General features: G+C 43.8%; 1 protein-coding gene across 6 annotated transcripts in view; it reads right to left on the bottom strand.

The window, feature by feature from the left end:
- Positions 1 to 548: 548 nt before the first annotated feature.
- Positions 549 to 20,493, bottom strand: part of LOC135213695 (palmitoyltransferase ZDHHC3-like) — a 142,818-nt gene continuing 122,873 nt past the window's right edge. For 4 of the 6 annotated variants that reach the window (XM_064247790.1, XM_064247791.1, XM_064247788.1 and 1 more), the window contains exon 6: positions 549 to 1,955. The gene's annotated coding sequence lies outside the window, so the exon portion shown is untranslated. Of the gene's footprint in view, positions 1,956 to 12,055; positions 12,162 to 20,493 lie in introns of all 6 variants that reach the window. The other 2 variants (XM_064247792.1, XM_064247793.1) reach the window with 2 other exon arrangements.

The raw sequence follows: 20,493 nt of genomic DNA, 5'->3' as shown, positions 1-20,493 counted from the left end.
TTTTCTGCCTCTTCGAGGGTTTGCGATCTCATCTTGGTTGTACTGTCACTCCCTTCGCAACATTTGCTTCTTTAATGGCATCCTTGTTTTTTTCAAAATTGTCGAAATTGTCGACTTGGCCATCTTGTACTCACTTGCGATATCGGTCACGCGAACACCACGTTCAAACTTTTCTATAATTTCTTTCTTTATTTCAATGGTTATCTTCCTCTGCACCTCTTCTCACCATCACTCTTCACTTTCTTACTTTCACCACCACTCTTCACTTTCTTAGGGCCCATTATGAAGAAAATCACGAGTTTTAGCGCAAAAAATGCTAAGCGAATTGACGAACGTCTTGTACACAATGAGATGAGACAAAGAGCGATGCGTGGGTGACGACCGTTGTGAGACAGTGGGGCGGCTGGAGGATGGCTGTTCCCATGGCAACTCAACGCTCTCACGTGTGCTGGGCGATTTCGCGCATTTTTCAAATGTTTGTGTCTAAAAATTAGTTTGTGAAACAAAGTGAATTGTTATTTTCCAGAAATTTCCAGCATTTTTTCAAATGTTCATGTCTCAAAATTAGTTCATGACCCAAACAGAATTTTTATTTTCCGCATTTTTTTTTGTTCGTATCTCAAAGTTAGTTCGTAGGTCAAGGGTGAAATTTTACCTATAATTTTGGTCGGGGATCGAGTTGTACGTGGGTCAATGCGTTCGTGAGTCAAGGGTCTACTGTATTTGAATTAATTTTCATTCTAAAAGTTATTGCATTATCACAACCCAATTTGTTTCCATAAACAAAATAATTCACAATTCTTTCCTTGCTACAAGGTTATCATTCAACCCATACCTCTGAATTTTGTGGACTTCCAACTTCAAGCAATATTAGTTTGTCAATGATATTGGTGTATGGTATTAAATTTAAGCAAAGTACATTATCTTTCAAATAATATGGTTTACATGACTAAATTTAAGCAAATAATATGGTTTACATAAATTTAAGCAGGTTAAAGTACAGTATATCTTCAAATAAAGTTTACAAAACTAAAACAAATAAACATTTACAACTTCACAAGGATGCTTTTCACTGATCCTCAATTATATATTTTTTCAAGGTCATCTTTATAATTATGTGAATTTCCAATAAAAAATCCTGTGCTACACAGTAAAAACAAATAAGATTCATCTGAATTAAATAAAAGAAATCTAAAAAACTATTTATTATAATAATATATTCTCTTGCAACAAATATAATTTAATTACAAATAAAACCAGTTCAATTTTAAAATTTGTGACATATAAGATGTGTGAATCCTACATTACTTTATTTTATTGTAAAATACACTGAGGCTATATTAATTCCTCAAATAACACTGATGTGAGAGTGCACCAACTGAACTGTCCATTGCAAGTGAGAAATCCTTAACATACTACATGTATGGCAATTTTAGAGTTTCATACTCTTGACAAAATTCATTCACAACAATGAACAAATAGCACATACACATTTCTCATTCCTGATTATCATGAAATAACAACACATTCTGTGATAAGTACCCCATAATCATCATCCATTATTACCGAGACATTTTTGAAAAAGGAGAGGAGAATTAAGATAGCTAATCACTGACAACAGATCTACAAACTATGTTAGTCATTTCTTTAAAAAAGACATTCATACCTATATTAAAAACAATAAATAGCAGGAAGTCTGTGTATTAATTAAATAATAAAAGCATTTGGCAAGATGAAAAAAATATATATGCAAAATACATTGTACAATATCAAAACTTGTTCCTTAAATAAAAAATTCCACATCCATACAAAAGCAAAAACTCTTGAACTGTAATTACCAGGACTATGAGCAAGGACCCTCTGTACGTACATCAAAGATAGAGAAATCAATCCAACACTTTTGAACTGGTTCTGCAAAACCCTGGAGAATGTAGCTAGTGACCAATTCTGCAGACCTGAAAAAAGAACCTATTTACTAACACTGTAAATGCAACCTAAAATTCACAAAAAATTCTCATATTACAATTACAAATCAAATTATGGAATGTTAAAATACCTGCATAAAAGAGTTCTGTTTCAAGAAACCCCTCCACCCAGAATCATCACGATAGTGAGCGGAGAAGTAATGACATTTAGCATGCAACTGAATAGAATTTAGACCAAAGGTTTGAAGAAAGATTGATAGGTCCCAGGGCCAGAGAGAGAGAGAGATGTCTAAACTCTCATTCTACAAAACTTTCAGTGCCAAGTGTTGGCATAAAGACAGGGTAGAGCAGGTCGAAATGCAACTAGTATTTGGGGCATTCAAAAATGATGTGTTCAAATGTCAAGTTTATCAGGGTAACAAGGCATTACAATGGAGATTAGAGAAGTCATTTGTAGCAGAATAGATCAGTCTTGGGTTAATTTTTAAGCCTTGTCACAAGAAGTTCGATTAGCATTTAAGTGAGCACATTCCTCCTTCAAGGACTTGTGACAGTGCAGTCATACCCCTACATACGAAAGTCCCTACGTACGAAAAATCCAGGTTACAAAGGCAAAGACAAATTTTTTTTGCTACTGTGTACGAAAATTATTTAGGTCACGAAAGGGTGTACTGTAAAGTCTGAGATTCGCCCGGGCCGCCGAGAACAATTTTAAAAGTTGCATGCTGCCAACTCAGTAGACTCGCCACCATCCTCCCGCTCTTCCATTGGTTCTTGATGCTAGTTACTGCCGTAAGATCCTGCTCTCCTATTAGTCAGCATCTATCCCATCATGCATCTACGTCAGGGAGTTCCTTGACCATTTCGTTTCGACAGAGTTATCGTACACATGGAATTCGTTCGTTTACATAGATTTCGTTTGTTAACGTAAATTCGTGTTAGTGATTTCAAAAAGTTTAGTGTTAAATGTTTTCTGACATTTTTTAATGTGTTTTGTAAAGCTAAGTGTTCATGTTTTCGGCTGTTTGTCCTCCTCCTCTGTCGCCACTTTTGGACATCGCCTCACTCGAAAGGTAAGGTTCCACATTTTACTACATATGTACATACAGTATTTCTTGTACCCTGTACACTAATACACTTTATTTATAGGTACAGTAACGGTTAGGTTAGGTACTGAATGGTCCTAATTGTTGTATTTCATTGTTTATTGGTCAATTTAGCTTTATTATAAAGTTTACTGTGGTGTTTTTGTAGGGCTTCGAACAAATTAGGCAATTTACATGTAAAACGTAGTTCTGGATACGAAAAAATCAGGTTATGAAGGCCGCTTCGGAACAGATTAATTTCGTAACCTGAGGTACTACTGTATTCACCTTATCTGTGAGTGAGAAGTCTGCCACTGTTAGGGTTAACACCAGGTTCTCTATGTATGCTCATGAACTGTTTTCCCTGTTTCTTTCTTAGGCAAAACCATTCTGGATTCTCACTATGTACTTCTGCTGGGTTGTGCAGAGAAAAGTTACTACTACCTTCTTATTTAGTGCATGCATGATCCTTGGATCATATGCATGGAGACAGAAAGTTCACATGGGACAGATCATCACTGTACGATTGTGCAGACCCTCAGATGTGCCGTGTTTATCCAGAACCCCCAACTTATTATGGATTGTGAATATGCAAACATGCAGGAGTATATGCATGTTACAACTGGGTACCGTACAAACCCGAAGGCAGAGCGTGGGTGCTTATGCAGATTTGGGTTTACACTCGAAAGATCATTGCATTATGATACTGCTCAGTATTACAGTGACCTGCTCAAAACTGTAGAGATACAGTTGGCCCCCAGTATTCAGGGAGGATATGTACCACAATCCTCTGCTAAAAGCTAAAATCAGTGAATACTTAAAACCCTTCTTAAAATGCTTATACCCAAGTACTTTATTGATTTTATCAGAAAATATTAAAATAGTAACAATAATTGGTGAATATTTTTCAGTGAAAATACCATGAATAGGTGAATTTTCTGCGAATGTGTATATATATTCCATAGAGAAATCCGCGAATAGGTGAGTCCGTGAATTGCAATACCTTGAATAACGGGGGTTGACTGTATTTGGTTCTTAAGACTCCCTTTGTGCACAAGCAATACTGTACAAGTAGTGTTCATATGAAGCTTTTACTAGTTTAATTTTGGTTAATTTTGAGCAGTTATAAGTCAGTATTCATTATTTAGGGAACCTGTTTTAACTTGAAGACATCATCTCCAAGGCAGAGCTGGATGCTGAAGGAAAAAGTTCTTTGATTATAGCAGGTAAGGGTCGTTCTAGCTGTCTATATTACAATAATTTTTGTTAGGTTACCTTTTTAGATATATATCTTTGAAATGAATCTTAAGTGAAAAGTACAGCTTAGTATACAGCTACAAATTATGTAGATTTACTGATAGCTATACACTGTACTATAGTATCTTGAAAATGTGGGGTATACTATGTATAAGGTCTTTGTTACTTATCAGATGGCTATAATCCTAAGTATCTAAATTGATGTGCTAATGTAGAAAGTTTCATGAAACATTCCATTTTAAGGGAGCGAAATAATCACAAATATTGTTAATTTTTCTTATTATGAAACACCAGCTTATAATTGGCCTCAATAACCTAATCCCTCAAACCCAGCCATTAGTAAACTACTATACTATAGTAATCACTGTAAAGTAGCAAGAATTCAATGAAAAATATTAACATGAACATTAATAGTTCATGCGATGAATGCAATAAGCTCTCCCTCAGAGCAAAAAGAAGCCGTAAGTAAGATGCTGGCTGGATATCCTTCCCCCTCGATGGGTCCACCAAATGCTCAGGAGTCAGCAAGGGGGGAAACTACTTCCTTAGGAGCAGCAATTGTGAGGGGGTGGGGGAGTCTAGTAGAGAGGACCTTTGGTGTTACTGACAGGGTATTGCAATCCAATGACACTGGGGAGACCTTCTCTCTCTTCTTACTACATAAACATCTCCTACTGTTTTTTCAGAATGGCCTAGACACAAGCACTTTGAACATGGACTAGATTTGTTCTACTGATGCCTCCTGAGGCACTAAAGGTGTGACGATCTACCTCTATGGAGGAAAGAAACCTATTAAAAGGCCTGTCCTTCCCTAGGCAGCTCCCGAAAACCTGAGGTTTTCTAGTTGAGGTAGAAGACTGCAAAGATTGAGGGGTTTGGCTCGTAATTCTTTATTAGACGACCAAACTCAACAACCACACAAAAAATAATATATATTCAGAAAGACTGCAAGTCAGGCAGAGCCAGCACACACATCCAAACACAATGGCTGCCAGAAGCAAAAGTGGAGTGCATACCAACAGATGGGCAGGGCTTCCCCATACCTGTCAGTAGTTAATGCCCTTGTCTGAAAGTTAAATGGCCACGCCAGCTCATCTTCTGAAGCTAAATTTGTGTAGGAACAAATGAATATTCACCATACCAGCACACCGCTGTATCAACACTAACAATAGTCACAAACTGAAGTAAATCATCAAAAGCAAAGCATATCAAGTTTTCTAGTTTTTTTCTGCAATTACTTAACGAACAACATCACATTTTGTCGTAAATTGTATTTTTCCTAACTATACAAACCTGAGGTTCTTTAACATAAGGAATGTACTTACGGCATAGCTGGAATTACAGCCGTTGAATCTTGAACAAGGTGGTTAGGCAGTAACTACAGTGCCGGATGTAAACACCACTTTGCCTTTCGGCCCAGGTTAAGATTGAGGGGTGGCATGAAGTGGGCATCTCTGTAAAGGACCTCTCTTGTAAAGGACCTCAGGTTTGTATAGTTAGGAAAAATACAATTTACGACAAATTGTGATTTGTTCCGACATGTAATACAAACCCTCGGTCCTTTAACATAAGGAAGACTCACTGATTGGTGGGAGGAATCTCTAGTGAGCATCTAGAACTGACTGGAGTTCTGCACACCTAGGCTACTCCTGGTCGTAAGAGCGAGGAGGAGTTCCCTGCTGCCTCAGACAACTTGATCGAAGTATAGGAGCTGCATGATCAAGAGTCAGACTTCTGGGCCTTTTCGAAATGAGTGAGGGATCGTGACTCATCCAAAAAATGGCTGTGAAGAATATTTGGCATTGGAGACATTAATGCAAAGTTCTGGGAAGGGTTTGCATTATTGTCAGTCTCCTTCCTCCCCTTGCTAGAGGAAGGAGCGGGATTGCTTATATGATTCTGATAAGAAACATAAAAAGGATGCTTATGTATAGGCTTACCGCATCAATCGTCCGACCAGCCAGTGGTGAGTTCGAGTCCTATCCTCAACCCGAAGGAAGAGGAGAGGAAGGACGGGGGATGGAAGGGGGAGAGCCAGTCACTCTCGCATCCTTCTTACCTTTACAACTGCACACCATGGACGAGATGCAACTTGTCCTCTTGAAGGAGCTTGGTAAGCAAACATATCTTAGAAGCATCCACCACTGGTCCAGGGAATTGAGGTTCCAAGGACCTGTGGGCAGTCCCGAAGGGAAAGAAAGATATGGTCGCAATGACCTATCCATCTTCCTGTCCGACATATTCTTCAGTGATGTCCAATACCCATCCACTGGGCTATCCATCTGCAGCGAAGTCTCTCGCGGTCTCGTATCCCACTGCAGCGAAGTCTCTCGCGGTCTCGTATCCTATCCCACTGCAGCGAAGTCTCTCGCGGTCACGTATCCCACTGCAGCAAAGTCTCTCGCGGTCTCATATCCCACTGCAGCGAAGTCTCTAGCGGTCTCGTATCCCACTGCAGCGAAGTCTCTCACGGTCTCGTCGTCTCCGCCGTGGATAAAGACACCGACACTCCATGGTGGGTGTCGATACTTATGGGTACCAGAACACGACAGTAGGACAAAGTAATGACTGATCTGGATCAATTGATACAGTCCACAGCGTAGCTCGTGATGGTCTCGCACGCTTCAACAGCTGACGACTGACTGCGTTCGGTTGTGTGAGGCAAGCAGTCATGCATCCGAGACGTAGTCACATGACACTCACCTTTTGAAGGGTTATGCCAAGAGACCATACAAATCGTCTATCTTGTTGCCACCGATGCTGGAAGGCGATATGATGATTCTCTCAAGGCATGTGCTCATCAGACGAAAGTCAATTGCCTTCTAGAGACCGGTGTCCCTGATGACAAGACAGAAGTTCTCAAAGTAGTTGAATCTCAACTAAGGAGAAACAATACTATGTGCCATTGAAGAAACAATACTATGTGCCTTTGAAGACGAAGGTGATAGGTGAATGCCGACCTATGTCTTCACAGCTCCAACGAGATAAGTTAACTCTCAAGATTCTAAACATAGAAAAGTCCCGCCGATGACACCAACCTGTGAAGACGGCTTAACCCCTGTTGTTTTACAGAGGACTGAAAACGCTAAACAGCTACTTCATTACTGTTCGGTGAGAAGTCAGAGTTGCAATGAAAGCGGAGCACTTTTCAGTAATGAAAACTCAGGGATTGTACTGCCTGAAGAACTGCTTCTCATGGGCTGGATCAGGGAGGACATCTATATACTTGGAAGTAGAGCTGGCAGGGTGGAGAACAGATGATGTCTTCCTTTATTCATCTACAATTTGGGGTGGACAAAGAACAATTGCACACCTACAAATACGAGATGTATTTAGAAGACAAACTCAGATGTCGGAAGAAATCATTCCGCGTCATCGCAGCGGCAGGTACGATGCAGCGGGAGACTAGGCTGCAGACTTCTGTTACCATGCGGTAAACAGAAAGATGATAACGTGTCTAGTAAGATGTCTCTGTCTGAAAATTCTCGCAACGGCAAAGGCGATGCAGTAGAGATGGTCATACACGTATGCGAGAATTCCAGCCAATCAGAGACCTAAAGTCTGTGATTGTTGGGCAAAGATTCAGTTCGGTAGTCAATCATCGCAGAGGAGAGAGACAATATCCGACCAGACTATCACGGAGAGCCAGCTGGTACTGGGCTGCGGCAGGTAGGGCTGGCAGGCAGCTTACTCGTTATCCTGAGTTGCCAGGTAATCCATTCCAAGAACGAATGCGTTCGGCTGGAACCATCGAGCGCAAAAAAATACGCTCGAGCATTTGCATTTTAACCGAAACTGATTTCGGTGAATGCAAACGCAGTGGTGTTGTTGTTGTTGTAACAACACCATAGGTATCTCAAAATCGAAACTGGCAACTCCTGGGAAGTTGCAGGGCAGTCCCGAGTTGCAGTTCAATTAAGAAGATACTATTCGTCTCGGTCACAACCCGTAGAATTAACTACGGTATGTGCCACACCTCGGACAATTCAACTGATAACAGAAGCATGTCGTGAGGGCAATATACGTAGTATATTTGTAGGTTCCTGTACATAGACCTCCAGCCTAAATTCTCTTCCATTTGAGGAACAAGAATAAGGACTGGAAGCCGACCCCTTCATTCTCTAAAGAAGAGAGCGAAGGTGAAGTTTTCCCAAAGGAAGACTTCTACGGTGAACAGGATACCGAAGACGATAGTTCAAGCTGAACTGGATGTTCCCACCTGTTCTTCTCTATCCCGGGGTTGGCCGCCTACCGAGGCGACGGACCGTCAGGTCCATCCAGGCTGAGCCCCTCCCAAGATATTCTTCCTTCAGCAGCAGTACTTCCTTCGAAAGCTAGAAATTCCAGGAATTCGGGCATTCGGCAAGATTCCCGATTATCATAGTAACAATTATCTGGGATTCTCATCTTGCCCACTATGGACCGTGGTTTCGCCCGTGTTTGCATATCGTAGAAGACCAGAACACTCGGAGAGTGCTAGAAACTCCGAAGAATTCTAAGCGCTCGGCGAAATCCCCCCGAATTCGTCAGACGATCATCGGGTGGTGGTCCTCCCGATTCCTGTAAAAATTGAGGATAGGGCAAGATCCTTCCTCAACAACGGGGACTTACGTCCGGTAGGACCTGAAGGTCCCTCCAAGAACGCAGTCCCCAACGCAGAATCCTACGGAGAACACTCTGCAGGATCCCTCCCCTTCCCGTTGCAGCCATAGGGAGAAGGGGAATGGGGGAGGAAGATTGGACGCTCTCGCTCGTCTTCTCAGCGGAACTAGCAGTCGGAGAAGCGAGTACAGGTAGCCATCACCATGCAGTGATGGCCGCTGCGAGTCTAGGAAAATGTTACCGTCTGGAGAAAAGGTTTTCCCGAGGAAGGTTATGAAACTCGTACTGTAGGCTAAACGTCTGCTGCCACTGTGACCATCATCTGGGTGGGGCTGAAAGTGCACCTGACAGGGGAGAGCCGATACTGTCCTCCGACATGTCCCAGTCCTCGTCGAGGTCGAAACTTCTCAAGAGGATCGAAGGGGGAGCCCGTCCTGGTCTGCGTGCGTGGTCCAGCAGGACCGTCACGTGAACAGCGGTGATGGTCACTCCGAGAGTCTGGAAAGCATCATTGTCCTCGCCAGCCCCCACGATCTCCTCCAACCACTTGAGCGAGGATCTGTTGGTCCTAAGACCGAACCAGGCTCGTGGCCGGACCATAAGAAGTGAATTCATCACAGTCACTCCTGTTTGCCTCGTTCCTCCCGGTGTGGCCTGAGCAGGTTGAAGGGACAGGTGAGGGAGACCTGACGCTCCTACCCTGCCTACTAATAGAACCAGTAGACTGGGAGGACTGCAGGCGATCACCAACCCCCGGTGGCGATCGAGCGGCAGGTCTGGACCAGCGGTCTTCTTGCGGAGAAGCGCTGGACCTAGGACGGTGCGTCAGGGGAGCTGCTATGAGCGCTCCTCACCTGCCTACCAGCAGAACCGGTAGGAGCAAAGATACCGGCGTAACCGGTATTCCTACGGTCCCCGTCTTCTCTTCCCAGGGGAAGGAGAGACGGACCCCATTCCAAGAGGAACGGGAGGACCAGCGGAAGACCCACCTGTCTCATCGGAGGGAGACAAACCCTTAAAAGTCTCTGTGCGAGGCTTCTTGGGGGGGGGGCAAGGCCACCTCCTTCTTCTTCGGCTGGGGGGTCTCGGAAGTCGAATGGGAAGAGGCGGCAGAAGAAGATGACGACACCTTCCTCTTCGCCAGTTTCCTCAGGACAACCGACAGGTCCTTCATCCAGGACGGAGTTGGGGCAGTTGCGGTAGCAACACGGCCCAACTGCACCTGTCCGGAGGGACCTGCGGGAGCAGCAGTAGAGAGAACGCTTCCTCGAGGCAAGTTACGAAACTCATACCTGGCAGGTGAAGCATCTGCCACCACCGAGACTGGTCGGTCGCGCGAATGCAACCGTCGTCTGGGTGGGGCTGAGCGTGCACCTGACAGGAGACAGCCGATACCGTCCTCCAACTCTTCCAAGTCCTCATTGAGGCCGAAACCTCTCTGAAAAGAAGAAGAATAATTAAAAGAGGGCTGGATGGGCCGCCTCCACCGGTCTCTGAGTGCACTGACCCGTGGGAACGTCAAGTCAACTCTGGGTACCAGGCGATCGCTGCAAGAGCGAACGCTGGTCTGGCGAGTCACTTGAGCGACTTACCATCCTTCCGCTCCGTGCCTGGGTCCTGACATGATGAGTGTACTCAGCAGTCTGGTCCTTGGCTGCACGGTCACCCGTAGGTGACCGTACACTCGGTAACACTTGCAAGCGGGCGGCCGAGACGGTTCCCGGTCCGGAGGCAGAACCTCCGGAACCAGGAGAGGAGGTACCAGCGGTGGCCAGTACCTCCATGGTCCCCGTCTGCTTCCTCCCTGAGGAAGGAGAGATGGGCTCCATTCCTGGAGGAACAGGAGGATCAGCGGAAGACCCACCTGTCTCACCGGAGCAAGACAGAACCTTAGAAGTCCCGTGACGAGACTTCTTAGGGGGGGAGACCATCTTCTCTTCTACAGCAAAACCTTAAAAGTCAAAGGGGTGAAGGCACAAAGGTATGATGATTTAGAAGAGGAGGATGACGACACTTGACGAGCTATCTTCCTCTACGATTTCTCCAAATTCTGCCAGACTTCTACCATCAGGAGTAGATAAACCTCACAGGGCAGCATGACAGCTTCGTCCAGTGACATAACTCCTAGGTAGTATTGGTAGATGAATATGATTATCAGCAGGGGATCAGTACACACACTCGAGGATCGGTACGCAACATGCTACGAGTCATAGGTACACTTCTAAGGTTAGGATAATCAATACAAAGAGCATCTAACCAATACTGCTGTGAACACAATCACCACTAGTCTGTAAAATAAGGAAAAATTATTAAATTAATGAGGATACTCCTCACACATCCAAGGGCACCGCCCTCCGAAGTGAGAGGAGATCCCCCAACATCAACACTGCACGCCCATTCTTCTACCTTCTTCCAATAGTAAGTGAAAGGATGAAGGAGAAGAGAAATTACACTAACAACAAAACAAGGACAAACCTTTGAAGTTCCCTTGGTAATTCCCAAGCGTAAGCTAATTTTCGGATGAATACATGTCTCATTACAGGATCAATATCACTTACATTAAATACATGTCTCATCCTCACGTTAAATACATATCTCGTCCTCATGCAGGTCTGAACCAGTGTTAAAGGGCGAAAGAATGTAAATAATATGTTGGTATACCTTTGCCACCAACTCTTAACATAAGTAGACGGGTGGTTATAAAGGCTATCACAAAAAGTGGGTCTGTATATTAATTGAAAAACAAGGACAAACCTTTGTTTAGTATTAATATCAAACACCATATATTACATAATTATTCAACAAACAAAAAATAAACCAAAAAGATCCCACTGGGAAAGAAGATCAACGACCAGTCAGCCAGAGCTCACAAACACACGTCTTCATCGGAAGACGGCCGAAAGCTAAGTGGAGTGTTCACATCTGGGCAGACCGAGGGTTTGTATTACGTGTCGGAACAAACGTGTACAATTGATTTCTTGGAGAAAATGTGAGGTAAGAGAATCTATGAGAGGCAGTGGATATTTTGCTATGAACCACTTATGGTTAGTATTTGATTATGAGATCTCATTCAAATGCGATATTGATTAATTTCTGGGCCTGTGGCTCTGCCTAAGTGATATGCTGGTAAACTAAATTACTTCATTTTACTGTGTACAACTCAACATAAAAAAAAAAATAGCTTACCTCTGATTGCAGCACTAACCTGTAGGTTGTGATTTATGTCATAAATTACCATATATACTCGTGTAACACGCTCTCTTGCGTATCATGCTTCCCCCAAATTTTCACCCTTAAAAAAAGATTTTATCATATATGTATCTCGTCTATCATGCGTGTTCATTTTTTGAGACCAAATTACAATATACTAACCTCTTTTCCTCCACCTCTTTACCTATTACATCTTGTAGTTAAGCTAAAAAAAAGTAAAAGAGAATGCTAACAGTATCGTTAGTAATGTTATACTCGTGTAAATGCAAACAGCCATAAAAAACCAAACGAGAAACAGCTGGTTTGCTATGAACAACCGAATCGGATAACAACAGCTGTTTTGCTTGCATTTCAACCATCGTACGATAGTAAATAATTACCATAGTTATGTTTCAAATGACGTTAAGTAGGATAGGACTGATATGTTTTTACAGTACTATATCCTTATTTGCTATGGAGAAAAGATTGGCAAGGACATATAATGCTTAATTTAAGATGTGAGTTGCAACTAAAACTGAGAAAACAATATTCGTCTGCTAACAACTATTATTGTACATCGGCAACATGAATGAAACTCCCGCACACTTCAGTATATTACCATCAAGCCCAACTAAATAAAATTTGCAAGAAACATGTTTTAACCAAAATTATTGGGCATGAACGAACACATTTTAACAAACACATTTTACTGTTTTCACTCCGATAAAAGATAAATATGTAAAGCTCATAGTATTATGATGAAATAAAGTTAAAATAGCGAAAGGAAACATTTTTTTTACACAATAAACATGCCCCCAGCACCATCTACTAGAAGAAAATAACTAAGATTGGTTCACAATGATACACATTAATGTCATATTTCGACTTGAAAACACTTCATGTAACGTAAAATAACCTTGTACTATATAATAGAGTATCTATTGATTCATTTACACTAACTAGAAGCAAGAAAATTGCTCTAATTTGAGTTCAATACGGCAAAATAAACTTACTTTGAAATCGCCCTCAGCCGACTTCCAAAATTTGAGAGAAACTTATTTAATCAAAACTATTGGGCATGAAAGAACGCATTTTATCATTTTCACTCTGATAAAAGATAAATAGGTAAAGCTCGTAGTATTATGATAAAATCAAATGAAAAAAGTGATCAAAATCTGTTGATTTTTTTATGCAATAAACATGCATCCAGCGCCATCTACTAACGAAAACAACAATTGAGTTTCGTTCACAAGAATACGTATTCAATTCATACTTCGACTTGGAAACACTTCGTATAAAATAAAACAACCTTGCCCTATATAAATAAGAGTATCCCAGAGATTCATTTATGCTAACTAGAAGCAAGAAAATCACTCTGATTTGAGTTCAATACGGCAAAATAAACTTATCTTGTAATCGCCCTCAGCTGATTTCTAAACCAAAACATAGATTTCTATGTTTGTATTTTATAGAACAATACATAGTAATGTGAAAATACTTATAATATTATTGGATACAGTGAAGAAATCATAACTTTTAAAAGATCCATGAAAAAGATGCATCTTCATTATGTTTATATTTTATAATACCATACTACTACTGTGAATGTTACATATGCTAATTCTATATCTCGTGTATGATGCAAACCCCTTAAAATTAGCTCCAAAATTAGGTCTTCAACAGTCGCATGATACAAAGCAAATTTAATACTAATGAGGGCCAGGATATCCACTACATGAAAGATTTTGTCATGAAACCAATATGTTATGCCTTGGAATGTGAACACTTGGAATGTGAACAATAAAATGCCAAAGGTGAATAAATACAATTCCAGAGGCATAATAGAACTTATGGCCAAACAGCCATAAAGAAAAAGAGAAAAAAAGAAAAGATACTAGGCCAAATAATTTCCATTACAAACGATGAATCTATTGTGATTATTAATTCTACTTCGTGGAAGCTGGTGGAAATGCAATTGCAAGTGAACAATATGTGGTTATAAAGCCTAAAAGCCACAGAAATATAAATCCTTTAAAAGAAACTACTGCATAAGCATAATGAAGCTCACACCACATACTATGCCTCAGAAATGTGAAACAGATTCATGACAAGATGCCAAATGTTTGTAAAAATATAGTGTGCGTGATCTCACTACAATTAATAAACATGATTAAAAATAACCTGACAAGTCTCTAATATTCTGAAAGCAATTTTCAGCCTATTACTATATTCATATCAACTCTGGACTGTATAATAACTACCAAAGACCCACAAATTACTACTCAATGAAATATAACCCCAACTAACGGAGGTATACAAAGAAATTACTCTAACAAATACTCTCTGAAACATTTAAAGTATCTAACAGATTTTTGTCAAGCAAAGATCTGTATTTCCATTAAGTCAGCAGGACTTGCTAACTTAACCTCGATTACTGCTTCCTCTCTTCAGTCTTGTTGTCCAACCTCTCTAACATTACTTCTTTGTGCAACTGCAAGTTCTCCCAATTTCCCCTTGTAGATCCTTTTACTTCAACTCATTTATTTTCTGGATTGCTTTATCTTGTTGTCCTATTACTCTAACTTCTGACTTTTGTTGACCATCTTAGGTGGTGAAGGGCTAAAGATTCCCCAATGCCTGGCTTCATAGACTCATTTTCCAATACCCAAAAATCCATTTGAAAATAATCAAATTTGAATTACTAATATGTAGCAAACTCAAACATTACTAAATAATTTACAAGCTTAATCTATTATAACTTTTTTTTTTCAAAGTATTTGCATGCAACAAAGCTCCTGGTTAGAATAAACAAATATCTGCACATCAAAATGCTTTATAATATGACAAATTTTCTATGACAATTTGTATTTTTCATAGCTACAAACCTGAGGTCTTAACAACAGAATAATTTCTAGTGCCTAGCTGGATCCAGTTAAAAGCAGATGAAAGCAAGGAATCTTGTGATATCTGGCAACGCATGCGTAGCTCGGGCCAGGATTGGTCAAGGACGACGCTGCTACACCAGTCTTTCCCAACTCAGGATGACTTAAACAGAGGGGCGGCTAGAGGTGGGCAGTATAACATAGAGACCTCAGGTTTGTAGCTATGAAAAACACAAATTGTCATAGAAAATTTGTCATTTGTTCATACGCAAACAAACCTTCATTCTTAACAATAGGATAGACTCATACTTGGAGGGAGGTATAAGACATCCTAGACTGGCTGGGGGCCTACCCACCAGTCCATCTCTCAAAACAAATGGTTCTTGGAGAGGGACTGAAGCCCATTGAGAAGCTAGATAAATTGATATCTAACCACTCAGAACCTGAGTGACGTACAATGATATACGGGATAACCATTGTATAGGGAACCAAAGAGAAACTTTGACTGTCCAATAACAAACCAATACACCAGGGTTTGTATTACTCACAACTCCTCCTTGCCAAGGAGTGGAGCATATGCTACCAAATAGCGGGTAAGATATTTGTATATTGCATGACCACATACCAGTATGACTACCTTACTCACCTGTATCAGACCAGTCCAGCAAATGACATGTCTATCCTTAAACCACCCAAAGGAAGAAGGAAAGGTACAAGAGAAAGATGGAGACCAGCCAACTCACTCATTCTCTCATCCACACAATCATCTTAGGTAAGATACAAAGGTGCCCTGTTAAGGGCAACTATGAGTTACAAAACCTGTTGGGCAGCCACCACAGGACCCAGGGAAAATGTGTCCGTAGATCTGTAGGCAACATCCTTAAGATAGAAAGAGGTGAACGTGGACTGGCGTAACCAAGTACCAGCGCTCAGCACTCTATGTACAGCCAAGTTCTTTTTGAAAGCTAGAGAGGGACCAATACTTCTAAGGTCATGCGCTCTAGCCTGCACAGACATGGTGGTGGAATCATCAAGTCAAATATGCCTGTCTGATGGCTTCCCGTATCCAAAAAGAGATAGTACTCTTAGACACCTCTTTCTTTGTACAGCCTGTGCTAACAAAAAGCTGCGGCAGCCTGGTCTAAGGAGCAGAGTCCTTTTAAGATAGCAACGCAGGGCCCGGACAGGGCATAACAAAAGCTCTTGAGCATCACCACCCACAAAGTCAGTCAGGGATAAAATGGAAAACGAAGTGAACCTGTCATCATGCACCGAGGGATTTTGTGTCTTGGCCACGAATTCCGGGGCAAATTCGAAGGACATCGACCCCCAACCCCTGGTGTGCTTCACCTCATAGCTCAGACTGTAAAGCTGTCCTACCCTCTTGGAAGATGCCAAAGCCAGAAAGAAAACTGTCTTGAGCATCAGGTTCCTGTCAGATGAGCGACGCAAGGGCTCATATGGACTCTTACTGAAGCTCTCAAGAACCAAGGAAACATCCCACGTTGGAGGCTTGAGCTCTCTAGGAGAACGCGGCTGCTCAAACCCCTTACCTAGCAGGGAAAGTTCCCAGGAAGAGGAGATGTCAATACCCTTAAGGCGTAACACCAAACTCAGTGCCGCCCTGTAGCCTCTAACAGCAGAGACAGACAAACGTTTCTCGTCTCTGAGGAAGGTTAAAAAGTCTGCTATTCCCTGAATAGAGGTTGCGAGCGAAGAAAAACCCTGTTTATGACACCAATCACAGTGGATCGCCCATTTGCCTTGGTAAACTGCAGAGGTCGACTTTTTAAGACTGCTGGACATGTGCCCAGCTGTTCTATGAGAAAAGCCTCTCGCTCGGAGGAGATACTTGATAGCCTCCAACCGTGAAGAGACAGGGATTCTACTGACTGGTGGAACCTTTCCGCATGGGGTTGACACAGATTTCACCAAGGGGGAATCTCCCTCGAAACCTCTGACAACAATGATAGCAGATCTGGAAACCATTCTGCCTGAGGCCACAGAGGGGCTAACAAAGTCATCCTGAGACCCTGTGAACTCATCAGCCTATTCAGAACCTGATGGATCAAACAAAATGGAGGGAAGGCATACACCTCCAGGTTGTCCCAGGGATGTTGGAATGCGTCCTCTGCCAATGCTAAAGGATCTGGAACCACTGAACAGAACACCTCCAGCTTCCTGTTGAAGCATGTCACGAAAAGGTCCAGCATGGGTTTCCCCCAAATCTGGAAAAGCTTGTCTGCCACCACTTGATGAAGCGACCACTCTGTGCCTAGGATCTGATCCCGGCGACTGATGTGACTTTGACAGGAAGTTCCGCGCTACCGCCCGCAACTTCTCCAATCTCTGATCCAACGGGAAAACTTTTGCCACTGTCGTATCGATGACCATGCCCAGGTAGAGAATCCTTTGAGTGGGTTTGAGGTTCAACTTTTCCTGGTTGACTAATATGCCCAGGTCCAGACAGAACCAAAGTAGACGATCCCTGTCCTGCAGCAGCTTCTCCCTGGAAACTGCCAAGACTAACCAATCATCGAGGTACCTCAGCAAACGGATTCCCTGAGCATGGGCCAAACTTGACACAAGAGAGAAGACCCTTGTGAACACTTGAGGGGCTGTTGTCAGCCCAAAGCACAAGACTGAACTCTAAGATCTTGTCCGCAAGAGAGAAGCGAAGGAACTTCCTGGACGTGGGATGAACAGGGATTTGGAAGTGTCCCATAAGTCTATCGACAGCATGAAGTCACCTTCCCTCACGGCTGCCAACACTGAGCGCGGGGTCTCCATCTTGAACTGTGTCTTCCTGATGAAGTGATTCAAGGTAGATAAGTCGATCACAGGCCTCCATCCTCCCGACGCCTTGGGCACCAAGAAGACATGACTGTAAAACCCCGGGGACGGACGCACTACTCCCTCTATCACATCCTCGTCCAGCATTTTCTGCACTTCCTCTCGAAGAGCCAAGAACTTGTCTGACAGAGGAGGGGAGAAGTCGAATGGTAGTAGGTATCCCACCTGAAGGACATCTACCACCCACTTCTCGGCCCGACAACTCTGCTACTTGGCCCAATGGCCAGCCAGGCAACCCCCCAACCCGTGGTGCAGGAGAGAAAGAGGCGCTTAACCTACTGACAGCCCCCTCTACCTCTGCCCCTTGGGCCCCTTCTTGGCTTAAAGGAACGAGAGCAAAAGGGGCGTTGATCTTCAGACTTAGGCTGTGTCGAACGGGAAGGCCCTGCCGAATTCGAGGTCCTCGATGGGCTACCAGGCGACGATCTCCTCGACTGCTGCTGGACCAGGGGAGGAGGAGGAGCCGGACGTCTCCGAGGACGAGACTCCAACTTAGACACGGCCCTGTGCACCAGTCAGTCTTTGGTGTCAGCCCAGTGCAGTCATATTGCATTTTTGAGTTCTGTCCGAGGAAACAAAAATTGGGACTCCAACAGATCTCCGTTACTCAATGCCAGCAAAGACTTGGTGTCGAGCAATCTCTCCATTCTAGACAAAGCCGCGTCCCTCCTAATCAGAAGTAGATTAGCCCATAAATTGGCACTGAGGTGAGCCAAATATGAACACGCCTTGCCCCCCGGACTGCAACAGACTGGCAAGCGAGGAGGCACTCACCAACCATTCCGGGGACCTGTCGGAAGTTATCTTGGCTACAACCACAGACCAGGGGTCCAGCCAAGAAACCGTCTGCAACATGGAGGCCGCCGTAGATTCCAAAGTTGAGGTATCTTGCGAAGACAAGGACAGAGCCACTGACCTCACCTGTTCCAAAGTCAAACCCGGCTTCAGGCGAATGACGTCTGGGTTAAGATGGCGTGACAACAAAAATGCAGAGCTCGTGGCATAGTACTTCCTATGTCTCGTGAGAGGCAGGGGTAGTAGTTTGGTAGAGCAACTAGCGTGAAGCGACCCGTCCCAGTCCGAAACAGAGGCGTTAACCTTCTGCAAGACCGACTGAACGTGCCGAGTAGCTCCCACCAAGGCTTCCAAGCAAGAATGAGTGTAAGACGACTGAGCCTGAATCCTACTTTCCAAATTGTTAAACCCACAAATGAGATCAACAACTTCCGAAAAGGAAGACAGAAACTCTTGCGTGTCTCCCTCCTCTTGCTCCGGCAATGGAGACCGACGACGAGAAGGGTGTGTAGGCTCTTCCAAAGTGCCTTCTCCACCAAAATTAAAGGAAGGGTTAGCAGCCAAACGGTCCGAAACCCCTACCAACCTGTCTGGGCTGGGTCCAAGCGTCGGCCTCCGAGACGAACCCACTGTAACACCAGGAACATCACTTACCTCAACAGATGACTCCACATGTCCATGAATGGTCACGGGTGTGGCGGATGTACGTACGTGAGATGGGGGGAAACTCGAACACTTGAGATCGACGGAGAATCCCTTGGAGACAAACTCGTGGAAGCACCAGTGAGAGAAGCAGGCAAACACTCCAGCTACACCATCTCCGTGCTCACTACCTTCGACCTCTTGACAGGTGCCTTCAGATCTTTACGGCGACGAATAGGCCTTGGAGAAGGAGCACTAACATTATGTGCACAGGCAGGGGAGGTTGCAACACGCTCGCGATGTGCATGGACGGAGGGCGTGGGGGGTGTCACACGCTCGAGATTCAAGGCAGAGGACGAAGCAACTCCTGCGGAACGCACACCACTAACACTGCCCAAAACTACAGCACTCTTGGGGACACGTCCGCGTTGTTCCTCCCTTGAAGGCGAAGGAAGGGCAAAGTCCTTAGCCTTCCAACGCTTGATATGCTGACGAGGCTTAGAAGGGGAAGAGGGAGAGGAAGACAGCACTAGTTTCTTATGCACACTCTTCTCAGGAGGCGGAGATGAAGCAACACATTTCCTACCAGTCCTCCGAACCGATAAGGCAACCAACTTCACATCCAATACAGAGTCCAACCTCTGAAGCACTGCCTGGCATATGGCCTCAGACTGATGTGCCAGAGAAGGCTCCAATGACAAGGAAGGGAAATGTAGCGAACTGGGCGGCAGTGATGACGTCGCGGCTGAGCAAGGTGGAGCAGAGGAGACGACTGGGAGAGACGTCATCGATGTGAATGGCGTCACAAGCGGCGGTGACGTCACGGCTTCCCCTCGGTGCGAGGGGGGATACACAAAAATGGACCCTCTGATATCATCAACAGGGCTGACACCGCAGCGTCACTCAGACTCGAAGCGGCAGCAGAAACTGGCGGAGCAATACAAGATGGCCGACTGCTGCTATCCACGAAGACAAGGCCAGGAGGCGGGGGATGGACTGGCCAGACCGGGAAGGAGGGATGCGAACCTCCACAAAATGCGCTAGCAACCCCTCCAAGGACGGGGTACCCCCTAGCCCAAGCGTCTTCCAAATCGCCGCCATTTTAGATGCCTCCGACACTGGAAGAGAAGAGAGAGATGAAAAAGCCTCACCCTTCTCGGGAACCAAATAAACTCCTGAGGAAGAGGGGGCTACATTACAAATATTACCCTGGCGACCTCCCAATACTTCCATTGACGAATCAATGGAAGAAAAGGAAGGAGA

The sequence above is a fragment of the Macrobrachium nipponense genome, chromosome 43 (genome assembly GCF_015104395.2).
Source record: "Macrobrachium nipponense isolate FS-2020 chromosome 43, ASM1510439v2, whole genome shotgun sequence".
Taxonomy (NCBI): domain Eukaryota; kingdom Metazoa; phylum Arthropoda; class Malacostraca; order Decapoda; family Palaemonidae; genus Macrobrachium; species Macrobrachium nipponense.
Note: the sequence above shows the minus strand (reverse complement) of the source record. Positions and strands in the feature narration are given on the sequence as shown.